The 24865-nt window shown below is 40.5% G+C and overlaps 1 protein-coding gene across 1 annotated transcript in view; it reads right to left on the bottom strand.

Annotated features, from left to right (window-relative positions):
* Positions 1-24865, bottom strand: part of arhgef10 (Rho guanine nucleotide exchange factor (GEF) 10) — a 280448-nt gene that overhangs the window by 243359 nt on the left and 12224 nt on the right. The gene's annotated exons all lie outside the window — the stretch shown is intronic.

The following is a 24865-nucleotide window of genomic DNA, read 5'->3' on the forward strand; positions in this document are numbered from 1 at the left end:
TTCCTCCATAAATATAGAAGCTCTCTTGTATAGACATGGTTTCAAAAATCACTCAATGGCAACAAAAATAGTAAAATCAAGCTCAATATCCAGTCAATTCATGGGGTATGTCTATCCATGTATTCACAACTTTTAGTTAAAACAGATCGTAACAAATGCTTTTTTCAATTAAAAAAAAGCAACTGACATACAGATCTACACCAAAAAAGTTATCTGCCTGAACACATTGTTGCCCATGCTTTGAAAACTTTGACCTTTGAAAACTTTGACCATTTTATATATTAAAAACACATTACCCAAGTGCTTTTGGTGGTGAGAAGGACAAAGGGACACAGAATTCTGATTGCAGTTTAACTCAATTTTATTAATAAACTTTCCTTATTAAAAACACAATGTGAACATTTCCTAAGTTCCAACATATCCCTGAGAAAGGATATATTCACAATGATCCATGTGTTTGACCTGGACTGTTGGGATCTTCTTCTTCTCCGACATAGGGCTGCCTTTCTTTCATGAAGGTGGGTCTTGTAGGTCGGAGCAGATCTTCTCTTGGCTCTTCTTGGGTTTCCACACAACAGTCTGGTATGACTCTTGGCTGTGAGTTTTCACTGCGAATCTTCATTGAGGTGGTGACTTCCAGGTGTGATTTTTACTATCTGCCCTTGTCCCGGAATTTCCAGAATGTTCTGTTTGGTGGTGAAATTGTGCATACCCCATACAAATGTTAATTTCTTACAACCAAAGGTAAACATTTACTAAACTGATTTCATACAAATTTACTGTAGCCTTGAGGCGATGAATATTTTAAAAATGTAAATAGTTGTTGCAGGTTTAGGCAGGTAACAGTTCATACATGATGAAATTAATTGCCAGATGACTGCCTACTGTTTCTTAACTAAACACACTATTGCTAAATCAAATTGATGGTTCTGGTTAACATAAATGAAGAAAGGTTTACAAAATTATGAGGGGCATGGATAGGATAAATAGACAAAGTCTTTTCCCTGTGGCCGGGGAGTCCAGAACTAGAGGTCATAGGTTTAGGGTGAAAGGGAAAAGATATAAAGAGACCTAAGAGGCAACCTTTTCACACAGAGGGTGGCACATGTATGGAATGAGCAGCCAGAGGAACTGGTGGAGGTTGGTACAATTGCAACATTTAAAAGGCATTTGGATGGGTATGTGAATAGGGAGGGTTTGGAGGGATATGGGCTGGGTGCTGGCAGGTGGGACTAGATTGGGTTGGGATCTGGTCAGCATGGACAGGTTAGATTGAAGGGTCTGTTTCCATGCTGTACATCTCTATGACTCTATAAATCAATAAATTAATAAAGGATAATACTAAACTTGCAGAATGGACATTTCATTGACAAATTATATTAAATGTAGACAAGGAAGCGGTGGTACATTTTACTAGGAGGGATAGAATAATTGTTTTGTATTAATTCACAGAATGGAGGCATCACTGGCTTGGCCAGCACTTACGAGCCACTCTTAGATGCCCTTGAGAAAATGAAGGTGAGCTGCCTCTTTGAACTGCTGTATTTCTTTTGCTGTAGGTATACTCTCAATACTGAGAGGAAGGGAATCCCAGGATTTTGACCCAGCAACACTGAATGATATATGCTTCCAAGTTAGGCTGGCAAGTGATATCTAAGGAGCTTTGCAGAGCTTCCGCAGTGCATTTTGTTGATGGTACACATTGCTGCAACTGAGCATTGTTGATGGAACGAAAGAATGTTTGTGGTGCAATGTCAAACAGGGGGGCTGCTTTGTTCTGGATGGAGTCAAGCTTCTTGAGAGTGTTGTTGGGGCTGCAGTCATCGCCAACAAGTGGGGAGTACTCCATCATGCTTCTGATGTGTGCAATGTATCCTGTTGGCAGATTTTGGGGAATTAGGAGGTAAATTACCAACTGCAGGATTCCCAGCCTCTGCCCTGCTCTGCTCTTGGAGCCACAGTACTTATATACTTGGTCAGTTTCTGATCATTGGTAACTCACGGAATGTTGATAGCAGGGAATTTAGTGGTGATAAGGGATGCCAAGAAATGATGCATGTATTCTCTCTTGCCAGAAATGGTCATGGCCTAGCACATGTGGGTCAAATGGGGAGACTTTGGCCTAATGGTAATATCACCGGACTGTTAATCGGAAACCCAGATAATGTTGTGGGGACACAGGGTAGAATCCCACCATGGCAGACATTGGAATTTTATTGCAATAACAAAATGGAATTAAGAGTCTAATGACCATGAATCCATTGCTGATTGTTGGAAAAATAAATCTGGCTCATTAATGTCCTTTAGTGAAAGGAACTGCCATCCTTACTCGATCTCGCCTGTTGTGATCGCAATGAGGTCAGCCTGGTGGACCTCAAAGAATATGAGTTCTGTAAGTGGGGCTATTAATCTGGTCCAATTAGGGAGCCCTGGTTGAAAGATACAAACGGAAGTGACATCCTGAGATTCAGAGCTGGCTCAGAGGAAGCTGGATCAGTGTTAAGTACTTTCTATGCATAAATAAAAGGTAACTTTGTGATGGGATACCAGCCTCTGTCGAGTTTTTTTTTCATAGCTTACATGTGACTCCAGACCGACAGCAATGTGATTGACTCTTAACTGTTCTGTGGGCAATTAGGAATGGACAATAAATGCTGGCCCAGTTAGTGTGCCCTCATCCTATGGATGAATAAAAATAAATGTTACTTGCTCGTTGTCAGTCTAAGCCTGGATATTGTCCAGATCTTGCTGCTTTGGATATAGATTGCTGATGTACCTGAAGAGTTATGATTATACGATGTTCAGGTGCCAATCATCAGCGAGCACCTACATTTATTCAGCCCTTATGTGGAAGGGAGAAAGGTCATTGATGAAGCAGCTGAAGATGTCTGGGCTTGGGATACTACCCTAAGGAACCCTGCAAAAATATTCTGAAGCTGAGATGACTGACCTCCAACAACCACAAACATGTTTCTTGTTTAGGTAATAGCATCTAACTAGCATGGAAAACTGAAGGATTCTGTGAAGTCTGAACATAGTGAAACGGTTTAGTTAAATAATTTAAAAAAAAGGAATCGAGGAGATGCAAATTTAGTTAGGCATCATACCAGAAATAAGACAATACAACAATTAAGATTAAACAGACCAGACCTTTGTCTAGAATAGAGAAGACTGAAAGGTCACTTGATGGAGTTTTTCAAGAGACCGAAAGGATATAATGCGGTAGAGAATGCCAAAATATTCTTCCCTGTGGGGAAATCCAAAACTTGACCATAAACTTAAAAAAACAGAGAATTCAGCATGGACATCCTTTGAATGCAGAACATGCTACCTATAAAGAGATGTGACGAGCATGGATGCATATAAGGGCAAACTAGGTAAGCATAAGATAGCAAAGAGCAGCAGGATTGATAGGGTGAGATGAAGAGGGTATGATGGTATCTATTGTGTGGAATGGGAATAGCAGTTGGTCTCAACAGGCTGTTACTGTTCTTTAAGTTTGATTGATCACGTTTCAAAATTCTGTCTGGGTCAGGACAATGTGAAAACTGTTGTCTGCAGTCAATTCAGAAATGCTTCCTAAGTAGTTTGAATATTTCAAACTGCTGGCTGGGGGTCGAGGATGAGAAAGATTCACCTCCTTCAGAGTTTGATGAGAAGCCAGGGCAGCTTATTTTTCTGGAACATGTTAAGTTACATAACTGTCAGATCTATTGTGAGGTTCCAGTTGAAACTGGACCGGAACTCAGTTTGTGTGGTTGACCTCACTGTCTACCATTTAATCTCCATGGGCTTCTGCTGAGCTGCTTGTTCTAACGGGCAGACAGTTCCCACTTCCTGTAGCATTCAGCAGCACTATTCTGGGTACTGAGTTCACCTTGAGCTAAATAAGGGAATTTACATTCCAAAATATCATTGCCAGTGATGTGGTTGAGGTGTGGGGACTGTTTTATCTGTGTTGATAACCAAGTTTGGTACCCATGAGGATGGCCTTAACTTTGGGTTCATGTCACACGACATGTGACCCCCACAACACTAAACACACACATACTTACATAGTCGCACACTCAAGCAGACACTCTCTCATACACTGTGTGCACTCACACCAACACACCTACTCTCTCACAGGTTTATACTCCACGCTCTCACCCACACCCACACCATCTCTCTCATTCTCTCTCATGCACACAGACACACAAATAAGTCTATGGGATGAATTTGCATTTGCAGAATTGTATTTGCAGATACATGCTATTTTGCTGAAAAAGCACACAATCTGCAGGCAGTCAATCATACAGTCATAGAGATGTACAGTACAGAAACAGACCCTTTGGTCTAACTCGTCCATGCCGTTCAGATATCCCAACCTAATCTACTCCCATTTGCCAGCACTTGGCCCATATCCCTCTAAACCTTCCCTATTCATATGCCCATTCAAATGCTTTTGCATCCACAACTTCCTCTGGCAGCTCATTCCATACACGGACCACCCTCTGCATGAAAAAGTTGCCTTTTAGGTCCTTTTCATATTTTTCCTATCTCACCCTAAACCTATGGCCTCTCATTTTGGACTCCTCCACCCTACGGAAAAGACCTTGTCTATTTATCCTATCCATGCCCCTCATTATTTTATGAACCTCTATAAGGTCACCGCTCCATGTAATAATTTGTGAATTCCTACTTTGGAAACTGAACCAGTCTGACTCAAGATTGGGATGCAGACAAGCTCTAACCTCACACCTTTAATGTATTGTCTGAGCTGATATGTCACTTTTTGTTTAGTAAAACCTTAGGTTATCTCAAGAATGTGACTTAAAAGAAGTTCTGGGATTTACATATTAATGAACCAAAACCTGTAACCCATTCTAAAAAATGGGAGACTTCACAGCAATCTAGGTTTGTTCAATATATCATTTCAGTTGCATGACCCTGATATATTTTGCTATACATTCTGTGTCTTATAATCCTGCTACACAGCTATCTGATGAAGGAGCAGCACTCCAAAAGCTAGTACTTCCACATAAACCTGTTGGACTATAACCTAGTGTTGTGCGATTTTTAGTTTTGATTTCTAAAGGACACTTTGAAAATATGACTTGATGTATTCATCTGGTTTCTCAGCCAGAAACAAAAGACAAATTTTTACACAAGTATTTGACTCTAATATTATAACTAAACTGAAAACTAAATAGTTTGAAAATTCAGAACCGATGAGCAACTTAAGTGTCCCTTAAATCTTTTTGTGGACAGTCTACAGGTAAAATATAAGCCATTTGTAGTGCAATTACTGATTAAACATGTTCATTGTTCTATCATGGAGTAATGGAAAAGTGAGTATTGTACAGATGGACCAAAAAAAACTTCTTGCCAGATCTCAGTGCATTCAACACTCACAGCATCTTTATTTAACAAAATATTTTAAACATAATAATGACTCAGAGGATCTCAATCATAAAATCTGGCCACACCTTAGATAGATTTCTGAAAGGTGAACAACTGATTCATCAGTTGCAATCTTTTCTAAAGCATGTTTAAGCACAGGCTTGTACACATGCCAGTGATTCAAATCTGCCTTAGATGAGGCTACAATAAGGGGACAGGAGGAATAGATTCCAATTAAATGAGCACTGAAAATATTGATTTCTGGTGAGGCATCCAGGGGCATTTCTAATTAATTTTCCAAGTTTCTTTTCTGGCAATGCATGGATGTTCCTGCTGCCAAACCATCGGGTTACTATTAGAGATAGGATTATTGTTGGTACCAATCACCAGCCAGTGAAAAAGTCAAGACTGGGCAGGGCAGATTTGGAGTCAGGAAGTTCCACCAATACCTTTACAGATGTAAATTTGTAATTATAACAGATCACAATCCTCTGCTGGGTATAATTAAAGGGGAAAAGACAGTACAATCCATAACTTCAGGCCAAATTCAAAGATGGACTCTAAAACTAAGTGCATATAATTACAAGTTGGATCACCATCCAGGAAGCCAAGTAGCAAATGTAGATGCATTGAACCTCCTCCTGCTGGCAGATAGCCAAGGTTGGGCAGGTCAAAACTGGACTTCTACCTCAAGCAGCACATGTAATTTTGCACAATTTACGTATTAGCTGCAACTTTGTAATTCTACCTTTTTCTACAGATGTTGATGTTTCCATGAGGGGATTTTTAAAATTTCTTAAGCATGACTTCCATTTAATAATTTAGAAGGTATCAGCAATCACAATGTTGTTATAATTTTAACACTATATTAATCAATGTTTTACTAACGGACATGAGGGCTGTTCAAAGTACAGTGCAGATGCCACAATTAACAAATGCTGCATTTGGAAACACAACACACACAAAAAAAAGAAGCTGCTATGCACAAGGGAATGTTTCCCAAGGGCACTATTTTATTCCGCTACATGACTGGAAGTTTATTAAAACTCTGTCATAATGATGGAATACAACATGATCATAATTGATCTGTGTGTATGAACACAGAGTTAGAGATGTGCAGCATGGAAACAGAAACGTTGTTCCAACTCAGCCAACCAGATATCCTAAATTAATAGAGTCTCATTTGACAGCACTTGGCCCATAATCCTTCCTATTCATTTACAAGGCATCTGGATGAGTATAAGTTGTAATTTTACCAGCATCCATCAGTTCCTCTGGCAACACATTCCATGCAAGCACCATCCTCTGCATGAAAAGGTTAACCCTTAGGTCCCTTTTAAACCTTTCCCCTCTCACCCGAAACCTATGCCCTCTAGTTCTGGACTCCCCCAGCCCAGAGAAGAGACCTTATCTATTTACCTATCCATGCCCCTCATGATTTTATAAACCTCCATAAGGTCACCCCTCAGCCTCGATGCTCCAGGGAAAACATCCCCAGCCTATTCAGCCTCTTTCTATCGCTCAAACCCTCCAACCCTAGCAATATCCTTGTAAATCTTTTCTGAACCCTTTCAAGTTTCACAGCATCCTTCCTACAGGACTAAGACCAAAATTGAATGCAATTTTCCAAAAGTGGCCTAACCAATGTCCTGTATAGCTGCAACATGTCTTCCCAACTCCTATACTCAATACTCTGACCAATAAAGGAAAGCACCAAATGCCTTCTTCACTATCCTATCTGCAACTCCACTTTCAATGAACTATGAACCTGCAATCCAAGGTCTTTTACTCAGCAACATTTCCCAAGATCTTACCATTAAGTGTATAAATCCTGCCCTGATTTACTCTTCCAAATGATTTGACAAAATTTGCTAACAGTTTAGAAAACACATTAAAGCATAAAACTAGGTACTATTTTCAAGGAACATCATTTCATTTCACAAGCACATATAACAGAAGCTCATATGAAGCAATAGGAGGGGATTTTAACCTGGCATGCAGGAAACAGTATAATTTAATCAGCCAAGTCAGGAGGATATCAGGTTAACATTTCACCTATCAAAGTATCTCCCATCATTATTAGAGCACAAGCAGGACACCAAGGATCACAGAGTCAGAGTAGTGAGCTAGGTAAGCCTGAGCACCCATATTTACCTTTATGTCCATTTGGATCCCATTAAACAGGAGGGTGAAGAAGAATCTGTTCCATTGTACTAAGAAAGTGTATCATGTAGAATCAACAACTCCATCCTTGTCAAAACGCCAAAACAACAAAAAAAAGGGCCAAATTCTATTCATATAACATGCTTGCTTTTATAGGTTAAAAAGTGCTAAGACGCAAGGTTAATTAGTCGACACGATTCATCTAAATTTAATTAAGACTGATCTTCCTTTATGGAGTAATGCTCATTGGTGAAGAGGGGAATTTTGATAAATATTCCAGAATCATCTGGAAATTTTGTGACTACATAGCAGAAATCATAGCTACAACAGCAGTTACTCCTGGGGAGAGGAAATTTTCATGGTAAGATTTGCAGATTTCTTTGTATAGAAGTATTTTCAAATGGCAGCTTTCCTTAAATATCATTGTGATGTGGGGTCAGCTAACTCAGTGGATGGATATAAGTTTGTGATGCAGAGTGACACCAACAACACAGGTTCAGTTCCTGTACTGGCTGAGGTCACCATGAAGACATCGCCTTCTCAACTCACCCCTCATATGAGACGTAGTGACCTTCATGTCAAATTCACCACACCTCTAGTGAGAGGGCAGCTCTGTAGTCTTCTGGAACTATAATATTTTTCACTTCAGTTCAGAGTTTAATTTTGCTTGCTTTGTGATATTACCAATATTTCCCCCTCGATCATATATATCCGCGCTGCTCCAAAGGGTGGTGGAATGAATCCACATTTTGTTTGGCTGAATTGAGCAGAGGCACATAGGACTCTTGCAAATTTAGCATCAGTTGTCCTAAATGACCACTATCCAATATGTTCAATTTGAGTTACAGTTATCTTTGATGTAGTTGTGCTCCTGGGCACTACATATATATCCAAATCTAAGAATGTTGAATCAAGTAACTATTAAGCTATCTTCTGTCTCATAGAAAGAGGCTTAGTTAAAACAATTCGAAATAGCTACACTCTTAAGAATTATAGCACTTCAGAAGGAAACGTTCCTTTAAGATTTCAATAGCATGGAGGTTCTCTATTTCCACAGCCTATAAGACAATCAAACCAAGCCATCAACAGACAAGATGGATAAAATGATTGTGAAACAATGTAGCCTGAACATCTTACACTAGAAAATTAGTTAGGAAACGATTACATTGTAGTGAACAGTTTTCATATGACAGCTTTCTATTCATATCACAGCAATTTGTTTAATCTTGCTTGGTTTAAGGAAACACATTTCTTTTCCTCAGTAATTCATAAGAGCTGCTTCCCACATACTCCTAGTTGGAATGGAAGCGCTGGGAGGAATTCATTTGTCAAGTGAAAGACAGCAAAAAGGTTACAATGTAGGTCATCCTGGTTTCAACAGGATGAAATGAAACATCTGGTACAAAAAGGTACATGCTTGCATGTACACAGCAAACACAAGGGCCATGTTTTATTTTAAAAGACCAATCATTAAGGTGCGAACATGACTGGAAATGCCCACTTTCTGCTCATTGCTAATGGCTCTTCAGAAAGTGGAGGTGAGCTGCCTCCTTGAACTGTTCAAGTCCACATGAAGAAGATTACCACACATTGTTTTGTTAGGCAGAGAAATGCTGGGTTTGGACCCAGAGATAATTTGGAGGAGATGGAGTTGGTGGTGCTCCCAGATGGCAGAATTCAAAGGCTTGCTAACCGTTGTCGAGGACCCCGGGCAAGTCACCACACTGCACCTTGTAGATGGTACACATGGCAATCACTTTGTGCCAGTGGTGGAAGGAGTGAATGTCTAAAGCAGTGGTGCCAGTTAACCAGACTGTTTTGCTCAGGATGGTATCAAGCTTCAAGCGTGCGGACTCTGATGTTACACAATACCAGGTTATAGTCCAGCAGGTTCATTTGGAAGCACTAGCTTTTGGAGCACTGCTCCTTCAGCAGGTGGTTGTGGAGGTAAGCTGACCACCTGATGAAGGAGCAGTGATCCAAAAGCCAGTGATTTCAAATAAACCTGTTAGACTATAAACTGGTGTTGTGTGATATTTAACATTGTTCACCCCAGTCTAATACTGGCACCTCCAAGTCATGGCTCTGATGTGGCCTTCATCTATGCCTCATATGTCTGACTTGTATCTTATGAAAGATTCCAAAGAGTTAGAAGGCATGTCACCCACCACAAAATACTCAGCTACTGACTTGTTCCTTCAGGAAAGTATTTATATGGCTGTCCAGTTAATCTTTCAGTCAATGGTAACCTCCCAAGATGTTGATGATGGGAAATTAGGCTATGGTAATGCTGTTGAATACCAAGTAAGTGTGGTTTGTTTTCCTTATTGGAGATAAACATTACCTAGCACTAATATGGCACCAACACTCTTTGCCACATATCTGAGTTACTCAAATTGCATCATTATCAAACTGCAAGGAGTTGATATACTCAAGGTGTGCAATTATCAGTAAACATTCCCCTATCTGATCCAATGATGGAGAAACATCATTTCTAAAACACAACTTATTTCCCAATTAGGGCATTAATTTCTGAGGTGATGCCCTGTAGCTGGGATGAAATTATTCCCCAATTCCCATCAATTTCAATATTACTAACACTCCTTGATATCAAGGTCAGTCACTCATTCCAGGAATTCAGCTTTCTTGACCAAAGCTGTAAAGTGATCTGGAACCGAGTTATCCTTGCAAAATCCAGACTGGGTTACCAATAATCTGCTAAACGATGTGAAGTGTGCTTCATGTCACAAAAGATCTCTTGCATCACTCTTCTGATGACTGAACAAAGGCTGATAGAATGGTAGTTGTTCAGAATGAATTTTTCCTTTTTTGAAGGCAGGACATGCTTGGGAAATTTTCCTTTTATTAGGTAAATGGCAATGCTGTACATGGAATGGAACAGCTTGGCTAGAGGTATAGCAAAGTTTGGAGCACATCTTCAGCACTATAACTGGAATGTTGACAGGATGCAAAGCCATTGCTGTATCCAGTGCTCAACCATCTCTTGATATTACATGAAGTGAATCAAATTGACTGAATTCTGACTTCTGAGATGACGACCATAAGAGAAGGCAGTGATGGATAATTCAATTCTGGATGAAAGCATTTAGCTTTGTCTTCTATAGTCACATGCTGATCTCTATCATTAACACAAATGGAGATGTTCACAGAGCCTCCTCCTTCCATTAGTTTCTGGAATGTTAAGATCACTTACGATTAGATGTGGCAGGAATGCTTTGATCTGATTGATTGGTTATGCAACTGCTTAAGCCTGACTCTAGAATAATCCTAGCATGGTCTGCTGCATGCCTCAGTGAACCAACATCACCCTCCTGGATTTATGGCAATGATAGATCAAACATTATGGTGCATCATGACCTTATATATTTTGCTGATACTGATAGCTCACCCCACGTCATGCTTGATTTATTTTGATCTATTCTGAATCTATCCTACTCAGCAATGGTGGTGATGCAACATAAAACAATGGACATGTCCCCAGTGAAAACTCAGGACTGTCTCCACAAGGAATGTGCGATAATCAGTCTCACCAGTACTGTCACAGACAGGTGCACCTGTCAGAGTTTGATTTGCAAGAACAAGGGCAGGTACATTTCCAGTCAGTTCCCTCACCACCCACTTGTCTCAGTTCAGGAATGATCTACTGTGCTGTACTTTCTAAGATTCTAACAGTGCAGTAAAGACTTTAATGGTACAGTCATGTGAGCTTAATCAGACTGGGCTTGAGGTTTTCAAACTACAATGAGCTTGCAAGAAAAGGATATCAAGCCATCATAGTTTCACACATTTCTACCAGTTGACAGGAGCAGTGAACTTGTGCTGTTACAGTTCCCAACTCAGGGTAGGCAAGATAAAACAAGGCTACATAAAATAAAAACAGATGTAATAGCCAAGAATCCGCTATTCAGGTTGCAGCTGGCCCTCGATATGCTGAGAAAAATGCTTGAACGAGAGCATGCAGAGATTGAGCTGCTAATCTTTGGAGAGTCACTGCAAGATGAACAAATGTACTTCCTGGGTGGCTCCTTACACATAAATGCTGACTTCTAAATATCTATACACTTAGAACCATTTTAAAATGTCTTAGGATTACCCTCTGGGGGAATATAATTTCCAATAACATGAAAAGACCTTGAAATATTTTAGTGGATTCTGATCTGGCAGGTGAATGAAAAGATTTGCTGAACCGGAGTAAGATCGATTCAATTACTCAAATAAAGATAGAATTCAAAATCCTTTAAATATCAGACGATGTGCATTTAGGAAAAGAATGAGGCATGGATAACTTCATAAATGTGACTTTACTATGGCTTGTCGAATACTTGGAGAGGTCACACTTTAAATATGATTAATCAAAATAAAATAGCATTAAAACGCCGATCCACCAGACGGTCGTATATATTCCAACGACCTTTCACCCCATCATCCAGCCCCCATTGTCTCTTCCGTCAGAACATCCTCTGCGGTCTACAAAGATTGGAGAAAGTTTCTTTCCCTGTTTCAGACCTATACTTGTTCTCAAGTGTAACTTAATATTGCTAATTAGGAATACTCAGCCTCATACTATGCATTCTTTATGAGATTAATTTATTTTAGCACCACACCTTTCTGACAGTCAGAACCCAGCTTGGCAAAACATTTCATATGATCCACTGTTACCAAAAACCAGCAGAGTATTAGAACATTTCTAGTTTTAATCAGCTACCTAAGTAGGTCTGAGTGACAAACTAAGGAGCAAGATCCAAGGAGGTTTCTAGAGTTTTTTTTGTTTTCCCATAAACTCTTGAGCACGAGTAGCAGATTCAAGAGCTAGCATTTGAGGAACCCTGTCCTCATTAGACAAGGTTTTCTGGGTGGGATACTTCAAATGTCCATTACTGGGATACAGTGGCTAGAATGGGTCTATAGCAAGTGGTGAGGAAGCCACCAGGGGGGATAAAAATATTTGACCGCACTGTCACCAATCTGCCTGCCGGAGATGTATCTGTCCATCATAGTATAAGAGTAATGACTGTACAGTCCTAACGGTGGCAAAGTTCCACCCTCTCATTGTGGTTACTCTATCCAACACTAACTCCTCCTCCCACTACGCCAAGGACATGCAAGTCTGAGGCATCTTCCACTGCCAAACTCTAGCCACTTGATGCCAAGAGGAAGAACGCTTCATCTTCTGCTTTGGGACCCTCCAACCACACGGAATCAATGTTGATTTCACCTGGTTCCTGATATCCTCTCCCCCCACCTTATCACAGATCCAACCCTCTAACTTGACACCGCCCTCTCAAATTGTCCCATTATCCATCTCCCTTCCCGCCCATCCGCTCCAACTTATCACCATCACCCCCCCACCTTCATCTACCTATCACATTCCCAGCTACCTGCCCCCCAAGCCCCACCTCCCTCCCGTTTATCTCTCAGCCCCCTTGCACCACCCCCATCTTCCCATTTATCTTTCAGCCCCCTTGCAACACCACACCTCTTCCATTTCTCTCTCAGTCCCCTTACACCACCAGCCACCCCTCCCACACCAATTCCTGATGAAGAGTTTATGCTCAAAACGTCAATTCTCCTGTTACATTTTACAGTCTTTTTTTTCGTTCTGGTGTGGTTCTTGAGTGGAGTTCTATCTTAATACATTTTCCACAGTCTATTCCTGAGCTCATGGTCAGAAGTCTTAGCATAGTACCTGGGGTTGGGTGGGGTATGGGGGCAGATGGATGTAATGTCAGACGTTCTACATTATTTCTTCCCCAAACTTAAATAGGATTGCTAGTAATGCACCTAAGCAGAATCCTCTTTACAGAATTTTGAACTGCACAATATAGACAAAATGTTCAAGGTCCCAGGTATCACAAGTATCATGTTCCACATCCTACTTAGTTAGCTATTCCTTCAATCAACTTATTAGACTACAGCTAAAAGTCACATTTCAGTTACAGCTGATTTTAAAGAAAGAAAGATCATGCCAGATTCAAAACATTAACTCCCACTCTCTCTTTACATTTGATGCCAGATCTGTTGAGTTTCTCCAGCATTATCAGAATTAGTCACTTCCTGACATGATTGATAGTGACTTGAACTTGATGCCTCACTATGGGCTGGATTTTGACAGAATCAGGGAGACTGTTTTGGTTAGTGGGTAGCCGTTTTTCCAGGATTCCTGACTCCATTTCCAGCTTTCCAACATTCATCATAGTAGCGAAAGAGTGCAGTTTGGTGCTGATTTCCAGTCTGCACGCTTTAGTCCCAACCTGGTTGGCTCCAAATTGGGGATAGGAATCTCTAAAAAATGGCAAATCATTTTTTGACAATAAATGCATCAGAGCCAAGTAAGGGTGGCTGGATAGGCATAAGGGGCATCAAGAATATGAGAAGCCATTGAGGATAAATGGAGGAGCATTGAATTACATGAATGGAGCATCAGGAATATGAGGGCGGGGGGCCCTTAATTTTTTTTGATTGTAACTTGAGTATATTATCACTGCTTAAAAGCAGCTTATTAGAATAAACTACCTTGAAGCTCAGCAGCCCCGAGGACTGAAAATCCTGCTTCTGCAGGCACTTTTTTCCGAGATTGGAATGCCAAGCCAAAAAAAACCACCCCTCCATCTCTACACATCTCCGGAATGAAAGTCGCCCTGATATGTATGCTAATAGTGGACTAATGCAGTTTAGTTAGTCACAAAGACACCGATAGGGACTGGTCAAGACTATACTAAAGATAGAATGGCACAAAGTAATGCTGATTTCTTTAGGGGTCTTGTTTAGGGGAGGAATTGGGTTGGACATCACTAAATTTAGGACCTGCACCCTCAATAAAAGGAAAATCAAATTCAGGTTGTGAACTTTGTTTCAATAACAATAGCATTTACTTCACACTGTAACCTTGAACATCTCATATGACTGCGGGACACTGAAATCTTCACGGTCTGTCAACTCTAGTCAAAACAAGGCCTTTTTTCAATGCTACCAGCATTCCACTCCAGAGCACTTCACTTTAATTGTACCGTTTTACCAGTTGGCAATTTTACTACAAAAAAAAAGTGGCCAAAGCTGATTATTGCATTCTAAAATGATAGAAAATAACAAAATAGTAGGTGGATATCACATTAGATAGAAGAAGTTCTTATTTATGACATATAATTTTCATAATCAGCCTCTCCTAACTATAAAAGGAGACACTCAAAACCAGAAATCATCTTTAGGAAAATTATTGTTTCAATATCTCATATCTCACTAAAATATACTGTTCCTATGGCAAAATTATAATTTGTGATGACAGCATCATCTAAGATGATCTACAGTTATTCAAATCTAAACAAACCCTTGCCGAAACAGATGCAAGTTTAATTGATTTAATTGGCTCCTGTGTTCAAAACAACCACTTAATTTATTTGACAGGTTGCAAACTAATGTTCCTCTATTTACCCTTAATGAAACGAAGTTGTTAATTAAATCTTACTGAAGAGATGATTCATCTGATTGCTTATTTGCGTAAATATATATAATGCAATACCACTTTTAGATCAGAAGTACTATTTAGAATGTCCAATCAGTCTATCCCTATGTTTAAGCTCCACAAACTGCTTCCAATTCCTCTTTGTCTAAACAAAATCATACATACTGGGTCAAGCAGTGTTGCAATATTTGAGCTGCACAAAGCAAAGGCATACAATATGTTACAATGCAATAGGCAATTGTTAAATAAACCAATTAATGCTATAAACATGATTTACCTTTATCATTGACACCTCAGAATTTTAAAAAAAATCAAAAATTATAGCTCGAAGCATGTTGACCTATTCTCCATTAACAAAGGAAATGTGTTTCCTATACCTGGTCTAGCCCTGCAATATAAAAGCCAAATTCCACCAATGCTGGAAATCTGAAAACAAAAGCACAGTATGTGCTGCCTGTTTCAGCAGGTCTGGCAGAATCAGTGGAGAGAGAAAAACAGAGTTAATCTTTCAAGGCTGATGTGACTCTTCTTCACAGCAGAGCACAGTAACATGTTTTGATTTGTAAAATCCTTCTGAAAAGGCTTAGGAAGGATCTCGGTCACATTCAAGAAGGCAGCTCACCACTCAAGACCAAAATTTATTGTCCGTCCATAACTGATCTTAACAGCAAAATCCAAATGAATGAATTTTTAAAAAGTCTTCAAAATCCAAACAGAGTAATCAATTAATCAAGAGCAACATCTGTCAGATGGTGCAACTTAGATGGACTGCTTTCAGAAGTCCATTTTGAGACATAGTACATACTAAGAGACCTGTTAGAGTATCTGTATTATATTTAAGAGAAAAAGGATGATTTTGGATCAATAGTTTCTGAAGCTCTCCGTCACTGGGACTTTTCCAAGTGATTCATGGGCCTTTTGTAGACTAATTGACCAATCGTTATTTGTTATGACTGATTAATGACTCCATTGTCAAAACATCTGTTAACTAAGAAGAAACTGGAAAACCCACGAGCTATTTTCTACAAATTTCTTTGGATATCTGTAACTTATTTCAGTCAGCTTTCATTTATAACAGCATACAATTCCATAATCCCATACAGCAGTATAGAGCAAGATCAAGCATTTTTGTTATATTGCCCTCTCTGCTGTGGAAGTATAATCAGAATTAAATCATTAAGGGCTTGCCAGCAGCTAAGCAGGTCTTGTCTGTTGCTTCACACTGCACATACCAAACAGATTATCTATATGACCCAACTATAAAAGGAATATCAAAGTTTACAAGTTACCTCAAACAGGAATATCATCAACAACAAATCAACATTCTACAGGCAAGTTAGAACATCAGGGAATGAGACATTATGCTGAATATATCCAACAAAACAATGATTTACTGTGCTTCTTCTTAAAAGAGGAATTATGAACTGTGTAGAACAAGGAACATGGTGTGCCGCTGAATCTTACAAGACTTGAACAATCCAAAATTCTATCCCAGCCTGTATTGAGTTACTTAACCGTTACCAAGACTGTACAGGGACATTCCAATATACATTAGCATGGGTAACTAAGAAAAGAAGGGAAAATAAATGTTTACTAACATTCACATTCATGATATATTTCACTTAACATGGTGTTAAAGTTAGAATGCAGATCCAAGGCAGAGTCTGTTCCTTTAAGAAATCTGTTGCCCATTAGAATGATTTTCATATGCCATCAGGGAAAAAAGTAGAAGAACCTGAAAATACGAGCACCAGACTTTTCCAATGTTATTCACAGTGATTACTATTTTAGTGGAGGTGGTTTCATGGCTGACAAGGCTACCTGATCCCAATAGACTCAACAGGAGCTTAGTTAACTGCAGTTAAAGGAGGATGACTGGAGTTGTTGGGAGCAGTACTCCAGGAAACCATAAATATGTAACTGCATGTAAAGAAGAACTATTACCTTCAATCCCTCAGCAGCAAACAGGCTGCAAGAGCAATGTTTGGTTAAGTCGAGTTGGTGCCAGGTTGGAGTGCCTTATCGTTTTGTCCTCGTCATTGCTTAGTTGCCATTGTAACCTGCTGCTCCCATAAAGCTGCAAGGACTCCTAGTGGCCCCCGAGCATTCAGGACACATTTGCTATGCTTGACTGAACAATGAACATGTTATCATGCCAACTATTATGACCGAGGCTGGAAGTATGCAATCACACAAGTCTCATTACTCCATGGATCAGAACATAAAAGATAAGTACCTGTCCAGTTACCAAAATGACCAATTAAATACAGGTAGTTCTCCTGTAATGTGATGGTTGCATTCTTATGCAACCCTGCATTACAGAAAAATCGCACTTTAGAAATAGTGCTTAAGTGTTGGCGATGTAATTGCGTTCCAGCCAAAACACATTTTTAAAGTTTGCGCTTTAGAAACAGTGTCCCCAATTCTTCAATCATGTCACAGTGAATTCATGTCAATGAAATGCACATTGTAGCAGAACAAGCTGTACTTTATATTATGAGGTTTCAAACCGCAAGATGCATCAATCAGGTTTCTTTTAGAGGTTTATCATTAAAATAGAGCTCATTTCAATAATTAACATCCATAGCCAGTTATATTGAAGTATATAGAATCATAGAATTCACACAGCTCAGAAAGGGGCGAATCAGCCCATCAAGGCTGCACTAACTCTCCGAACAGCACTGACATAATCCCCATTACCCTGCATTTACCATGGCTAATCTACCTAGCCTGCACATCCCTAGTCACTATGAACAATTTAGCATAGGCAATCCACCTAACTGGCACATAGAGTCATAGAGATGTACAGCATGGAAACAGACCCTTTCGTCCAACCCATCCATGCCGACCAGATATCCCAACAAGATGGAGAACAGAGGTTCCCCTTCCTTCTCCTTGAAGACCTTCAGGAGCTGCTTGCACTGCTTCACACTCCTGAAGGTCACGTCAAAATACCCTGCCCCAGGGAAATCCTGCAGGCAGTACACGTCCGCTGCGGCAAACCCACAGCATCTTCTTAATGAACAGTATGCAATCGATCGGAGTATGACCCTCCACCTTCTTCACAGTCACCCTGACTGTATTTCGAACCCCCTGTCCAGTGCTGCGAGTGGCTGCTGAGGCCATAGCTCCGAGGTTGGCTGGTCCCTGAATTGGCATTAGGCCGAAGCCAGCATGAAAATCCACCAATAGCAGGTCAGCACAACCAAATGATCCTCCAACGTCCAATCACAATCCAGCGATGATCTCGACTAGCTCTGATGACTCGCAACTCGACACCTGTCCTGATAAGAACAGACACTTGATCTTAGCCAAAAGGCAGTCCCGTTGTGTGTGCTTCCTGCACAGAGGAGTCGGGTTGTTACAATCCATATGTACAACCCCTATGTTCCAGCGGCTGATGTCCTGACCTTCCTGGGAAGGTACGTCCAAGTTGAGGGAGAAGCCATCGATGTGATCAACCCCTTTGGGATCTGGACCAGTAAGCGGCAGGTCAGGGTAACTCTGAGGGTCGATGGTAATGGGAACATTCTTCACCCACCCTCGAGCTTTGCAATTGGAGGGAGCAGAGGCTACCTGACATATGCAGGGCCGCCGAAAGTGTGCCGAACCTGCGGGAAGGCGGGACACGTGGGGGCGGATTGTAAGGTGACCATCTGCAGGAATTGCAAACAGGAGGGTCACCTGACTAAGGACTGTCAGGAAGCAAAGAGCTGCAACCTGTGTGGAGAGGCGGGCCACATGTACAGGACCTGCCCAAGACGGGGGAGCCCCACTTACGCTCAGATGGCTGGAGGTGGCAATGTGAGCCATGGACCCCCAAAGACCAGCGAGGTCCACCCAGACAGCAGGGAAACAGAGACTGGTGGCACCCAGAAAGAAGAACAGGCTGGAGTGGAGGAGGCAACAGCCAGCGGAGAGATATAGCAGCTGATCCTAGCTCTAGCTGGGCAGATGGAAGCAACGGAGGAGGAGGTAATCGAGAAGGCAGAGGAGTGGATACCTGTTAAAAACAGGAAGAGAAAATCCTGCCAGGCCCCCAGGAAACGACAGCTGCATGAGGGAGAGACAGCCAGCGCTTCGGATGGGGAAGACGGACGCAAAGAAGGTCACCACCAACAGAAGAGGAGACAGAGCGCCATGGATAAAGAGGAGGGCATTTCCTCCCAACCAGGAAACAACGGACCCCCCGAAGTCCACCCTCCACCCAGTGAGAACCAGGGGGTACGCACTGCCCCACAACTTCAGGTAACTGAAAGCTGTGATCCTCTGACAGTCCCATTATCAGACACAGAACTGGACGGTGCGGACTCTTGCCTTGGCTCAATGTCACCAGAGCGGGTAAATGACCCCAGTGAGGAGCTGGATAGCTACCTCAGCCCAGCAAAGGTCCAGCAGTTCGTGCTCACCATGGGGATGCAGACAGCTACCCCAGAGGCAGGACAGTTGAATGGACAATGGTAACCCCATAAACTGGGGATTAAAGAAGTTTCCTTTGCAATCATGTAACAGGGCACCCACTCACTAGGTGGGTTCTGCTGAAGCCACAGCTAAATAATAAGAGACTGGATGGTGAATAAATGGACTGTAAATATGATAACTGTAAATACGATTAATTCAATCTGTTTTTTGTAAGGTTAAGATATGCAATATGTATATCTGTGAACAATATGACAGGTATCAAAGATTTATTGCAATGTATATGTCTATGAACGACATGACAAATTGTACAGGTACCAAACATTTATTTTATGAATAAAGTATATTTTGAAATAAAAAAAAATGCCGACCAGATATCCCAACCCAATCTAGTCCCACCTGCCAGCACCCGACCCATATCCCATCAAACCCTTCCTATACACATACCCATCCAAATGCCTCTTAAATGTTGCACCACTTCCTCTGGCAGCTCATTCCATATATGTACCACCCTCTGCGTGAAAAGGTTGCCCCTTAGGTCTCTTTTATATCTTTCCCCTCTCACCCTAAACCTATGCCCTCTGGTTCTGGACTCCCTGACCCCAGGGAAAAGACTTTGCCTATTTACCCTACCCATGCCCCTCAATTTTGTAAACCTCTATAGGGTCACCCCTAAGCCTCCGACGCTTGAGGGAAAACAGCCCGATGTCTGGACTGTGGAAGGAAATGGCAGCAGCTAGGATAAACCCACGTAGACATGGCGAGAACGTGCAAGCTCCACACAGACCATTATTGAAAGTGGGAATGGAACCTGGGTCTCTTACACTGAGGTAGCAGTGTCAACACATACTCATGCACATGCACACAAATCCCCATGTGGACAAATCAGTAATTATGCAGGGTTATCGCTGAAGTCTTGCTGAGGATAAACAGTCTTGAGGTGTTCTTTCAATCACGAAGGACAAATAGATTACTTTTTGAACAGATGTTGAGGGTTTTTGTGTCACAAATGAGAGCAATCAGCTGTTCAGCTTGTTCAGAGCAAACTTTCTCCAGGTGTGTTTTTTTTCTAGTTTGCCTTCAAATAAACCAGATGGAAACAAGAAACTTCTTTGAGTTAGTCGCAGATTCAAACAGCCCCAGCTGGGTCTACATCAAAGCAAGCAGTTAGCATCAGTCACATAATTTCTAGAGGCTTCAAAAAAAAACATTAATGTCCACAGTGAACTTCCAATGACATCTTTAAAACAATTCACTCCAAGTATGTACTCAAAACATGAAGTAAGTCCATTTTTCCACAAGCCTTCAAAATGCAAGTCCTCCAGCAAAATTAAAGTGCTGTGGATATAGGTTTGCTCGCTGAGCTGGAAGGTTCAGCAAACAAACCTACATCCAGAACCTCAACCTGAGCTCCAAATCTTCTCAAAACTCGCTAAAATTAAAGTGTCTTTATCACATTTATAACTTGGGGTTCCTCAGTGAAAATTCACAATGAGTGCCTTCTTCTCCGTGTGCTGTGTGTCTCTGCATGAGGGGTGGAGACCAATGTGTTCAGGACATAACACTAGTCCCAACTTCTGTTACTGATGTTGGAAGGAAATATAGTCTAGGGAATCTGTAGCTGCAGAGGGAAAAAAGCCATAATAGTTTAACATTAACTGCTCTCGTCGTAATTTCAAAAAAAGGATTTATACAGAAATACTGCATAAGGGAAGAACACTTTCAAGAAAGATAAAGCATGAAACTCCAGGCCAGTCAGTCTAACTCAGTGGTATTGGATCGATTCAGAAGGACAGAATTTATCTGAATTTGGAGAAGCAAGATTAATCAGTCAACATGGTTTTGTTAAGGCAGGTGCTGACTGAACAACTTGATTGAAGTTTTTGAAAAGGTGACCAGGCATGTAGATGAGGGCACTGCATTTGATGTAGTCTACTTGGACTTCAGTAAGGTTTTGATTAGGTCCTGTGAAAGTAAGACCCCCATGGGATCCAAGGAAATTTGGCTAACTGGATCCAGAATTGGCTGAATGGCAGGAAGCAGACAGTGATGGTCAAGGAGGTTTTATGACTGGAAGCCACTGGCCAATGGGCGCTGTGGGATTGGTGTTAGGATCTTTGCTATTTGTGGTAGGTATAATCAATTTAGACTTGAATGAGTTGATCAAGACATTTGCAGATGATGTGAAAACTCGTAGGATGGTAAATTGTGAGAAGGATAGCCTTAGATTATAGAAGAATATAGACAGGCTGGTCAGATGGGTTGATCAGTGGTAAATGGAATTCAATCTGGACAAATGCCAGATGATGCACTCTAGTATAATAAACAATACATGATGAAAGGTAGGACTCTGGGAAGAACCAAGAATCAGAGACTCTGCACATCTAGCGGCTCATCAGGTGGGAGGGCAGGTAAATGAAGTGATAAAGAGGATATATGGGATACTTGCCTTTGTTAGACAAGGCACAGAGTTTAAGAGCAGAGGTTATATTGGAATTGTATAAAATATTGGTTAGGCCACAGCTAGAGTATTATATGCAGTTCTGAAATCCACATGAGAGGAGGGATGTGATACTGCTGGAGAGGGTACAGAGGATATGTACGAGGATGTTGCCTGGGTTGGAAAGTTTTCCTTGTGAAGTGAGATTGAGTTGGCTGTGATTATTATCCTTGTAACAAAAGGAGACTGAGAGGGACGTGATTGAGATATAAAAAATTATGATGGGTGTTATTAACACAGAGAAGAAGGAACTTTGATGGAGGGATCAATAATCATGGGTCGTAGATTTACGATAAGCGGCATGATGTTTAGAGGGGATGTGGATTTTTTTTCCCCAGCCAGAGTGAAGTTGGAATCTGACAGCTCACTGCCTGTAAAAGGTGGAAACTGCAAAACTCTTCTTAACATCCAGCAAGTGGTTAGATGTATATTTTGGAATCACAAATACACAAGACTTTGGGCCATGTGCTGGAGACATGTGTGACATTCCACATAATTCTACACAGTCAGAATAAAATTTCAGCATGGAAACTAAACTGGGCACAAATTTTACATTGAATGTATGTCAAATATACAAGATGCAAATGCTTCCCAGAAATATCAATTGCATTTCTAGCATTCCAGAATTTACGTTTGGGCAGTTAGATTGCTGATGGGTAATATTTGTTTAAGGACAAAGAGAGAATTTTATTTCTTTTCACAAATTACACATAAATCCTGCACATATTACAGTGATGTGGCAAATACATCAAGAGCTCAAACTAAGAATTCTTAGCCCTGAAGATCACTTAGCAATAAACAGAACTCTGTCCCAGAGCTCTGTGCAGATTTAAATTTTTTATAATCTCATAACATTGTCACAATTTCATTTCTTTAGTGAGATACTCAGGAGCATATTTTCTAGATACAATGGGGCAATTTTCATGACTGAAAAGGAATAATTAAGATAATCACACCATTCAAATGGCATTACACTTAAAAATAGCATTCCATGTGAGCCCCTTGATTATTTTTCCCCCTCAATAAACACCATATTCTGCTCATTGTCTCCAGAAATGCTTTTAAAAAATTGAATCAAATTAAACCGAAAAATACAGAACAGATGCAAAGGGAAGGGCAGAAGGCTAATTTTTTTTTGCATTTTTCTACAGTGGTTACAGTCCAAATATTAAATTACTTTCACATCTCCAGTATGTACAATCTATGTCACTGAACATCTGCAAAAGTCATATGCAATGACAAACCAAGTTAATGGAGTTGAAAAAATGGAACAGATGCTTTAATGCATTATACATGGTTAAAGTCAATTGGTTCAAATTACATCCCGAATGACGAGGGATTTGTGATGTTTTAGACTAAAAAAAAAGCACTATGGTTCTTTACTATCATGTTTAGCTATTATATTGCTGCTGCTAGCCATTTGATTTCCTACATTTGAACTTTTTTGATGAATTACTTCTAAAGATGAATAAGTTATATGACCATTGGAAATGTGCACTTCTCTGTATTTTTATATTAGTTTACACTCTGCAAGATGAAAACACATGAAAATTCGTACATTTGCATCGTGAGAAAGGTAACCATGGTTTAAAAACATGCATAAAATTAAGAATTTCTATCTTTTGAATGGTCGCCCATTATCTTCCTTTCTTGCAGACTGATATTCTGCAACAGTTACTGTATGAGAGATGACTTGATGATCTTACACATGATTGCCACCAAAGCACTAATTGTGATTCCGGCTGGTGTTATTACTTGACAAGTCAAATCCCAGTCTGAAACTTAACAAAATAGATCATACTTTGGAGTGTGTATGGCACCCAAAACACACCCCTGATACAGTACCCCAAAAACAACACCTGGTATGATACCCAAAAATGCCACTCGTACAGTACAACATCAGAGTCTCTGTCCCTAACACTTTAATAGGTTTATGTCATTTGTGATTTTGGTGTACAGAATGGAACTATAGATAGTTTCTTTCTGGAGAGAATATATACCTGAGCTTAAACATACTTAATTTTAAGTAACCTCTTCAGTGTTTAATCTCAATCACTAACTTTCCATTCCAAACTTCATTACATCCTTCCCTGCACTGGAGCACTGGCCTGTACAAGCATCTTCATCAAGGGACTTCACAGGACTGCTTAAACTGCAAGGAGAAAGTGAGAACTGCAGATGCTGGAGATCAGAGCCAAAACGTGTGGTGCTGCAAAAGCACAGCCAGTCAGGCAGTATCTGAGGAGCAGGAGAGTCGATGTCTCGAACATAAGCTCTTCAGCAGGAACAAATGAAGAGCTGATGCTTGAAATGTTGACTCTCCTGCTCTTCGGATGCTGCCTGATCGGCTGTGCTTTTCCAGTATCACACTTTTCGACGATGGCTGCTTAAATTCCAAAGCAGATTAAAATCAACTCTAGCCTGTGGAAATTTCCCTCAAGCTTAAAACTTCTCCTGGCCTTCTAAATTGGAGCTTGTTTATTTTAATATATACAACATCACACCACAAACTCAATCTTGTCCTTATATAATACTTCATATATCTGGTCAACAACTCCCCACCCCGATCCCACAATTTTCACTTTGGGATCACATGAAGTGAAACATTAAAATGAAATCACAGGGCAAAATGTTTTGAAAGCACTATTCCAGTTTGTTATTTGCTTTTGTTCTGGCCTTATGAGTCTGTATTGTAATTATCAGTGACTTGCGTATCTGAAAACAGATCACTTTTTTCCTCAACCACATTGATATTATTTTCTAAAGTAATATGTGATATCATTATTTTTCTAACTAAAATGCAATACCTCTTTTTATGGTGAATATCAAATTTCCTAGAACATCGTTCAGTAGCACAAAACAACTGTAAACTATCTTAATCAATGCTAACCACTAGAAAATAGCTGAAGAGTGATATTTAT

The sequence above is a fragment of the Hemiscyllium ocellatum genome, chromosome 3 (assembly GCF_020745735.1).
Source record: "Hemiscyllium ocellatum isolate sHemOce1 chromosome 3, sHemOce1.pat.X.cur, whole genome shotgun sequence".
Classification (NCBI taxonomy): Eukaryota; Metazoa; Chordata; class Chondrichthyes; order Orectolobiformes; family Hemiscylliidae; genus Hemiscyllium; species Hemiscyllium ocellatum.